The sequence below is a fragment of the Rhipicephalus sanguineus genome, chromosome 8 (genome assembly GCF_013339695.2).
Source record: "Rhipicephalus sanguineus isolate Rsan-2018 chromosome 8, BIME_Rsan_1.4, whole genome shotgun sequence".
Classification (NCBI taxonomy): domain Eukaryota; kingdom Metazoa; phylum Arthropoda; class Arachnida; order Ixodida; family Ixodidae; genus Rhipicephalus; species Rhipicephalus sanguineus.
Genome location: NC_051183.1, coordinates 82,098,298 through 82,099,647, shown reverse-complemented (window position 1 = coordinate 82,099,647; position 1,350 = coordinate 82,098,298).

Sequence of the window (1,350 nt, the reverse complement as noted above, 5' to 3'; positions counted from 1 at the left end):
GAATGACATAGACAGACAGAAAACTTATAACGATGTGCGGGGTTGGGAAAATAGAATCACAGTAATGAATGATATATTACACAATGATCAGCTAATACTAACACGGTATTCTTGTAAGCACATTTCTTTCCAGCCGCACAACGATACGTCGGTTCATAAGAATTCTATGTTGCAGCTGCTATCGGCTTAGGTCTCTTGGTGAATGATCGGCTCTGAGCTTTCTAGTATCATTTTAGAATGTGTCTTGTGATCTGGTATAGGCGACGATCGTTTGACATTTAGAGAGTAAGCCTTCTGTAGACAATATGAGAAAGTATTCTAACAATGCAATGAAGAAGCGCTGCCCATCTACAGGTCTCACATTGATGCTGCTTGGTTTATTTGGAACGAAAGAAGGAGAATTTTAAGGGCTTGTTTTTCCTGGTTACACATAATAGTAATGAGAACTAACAGACAGTAATGCCAAGGAAAGCATATGACATGTTATTTTTACGAAATAAGGTATAAATGTGAAGAAAGTAAAGTGGACGAAAAGATAACTTGCCGGCAGGGACCGAACCTGCGACCTTTGAATAACACGTCCGATGCTCTACCACTGAGCTACGGCGGTGGTCAGCTGCCAGATCGTGAAAAGGTCACGCGCTACGTGACGCCCCAACAGGCAGAAAAACAGAGTTCCCCACTCGTGACCATATCTGCGATCGGCGCTGACGAACACTCCTAGGTTTAAATGCACATATATACCCCATAAAGTGGACGGGAGGATGACCACCGCCGTAGATCAGTGTTGGAGCATCGGACGCGGTATTCCAAGGTCGCAGGTTCGGTCTCTGCCGGCAAGTTATATTTCCGTGCATTTTACTTTCTTCACATTCATATCCTAATTACTACAAATAACATACCCTACACATTCCTTGGCATTGCTGTCTGTTCGCATTAATATTGGTTTATTTACAATTTATGGCATAAACTATCAGCGAGACTCGATGACGCCGTTCGCACTTTGTACCATAGCGTGTGTTGCACAAGTGAGAATGTACGGCGTACTCCAAGCGCCACAGTGTGTTCTCAATGATGATTTCGCACAAACTTTATTCTGAATATTGTCCAGTCGTGCATAATTGCTACTTTTATACCTATCACGTATGCAATATATAATTACGCTAATCAGCATTATCCCAATTCAGCCACAATTACGCAACACGGACCAGCGTTAGCATGAATTGAAAAACAGTCTCCTGTAAAAACGATAACTGAGGTTTGGAAGATTCAGGTGAGGATTCATTGAAACAACCAATATTCAGTGCCTTGTCAAAAACTCTTAGCTTCAATGGTTCTATTGTTTAGTAG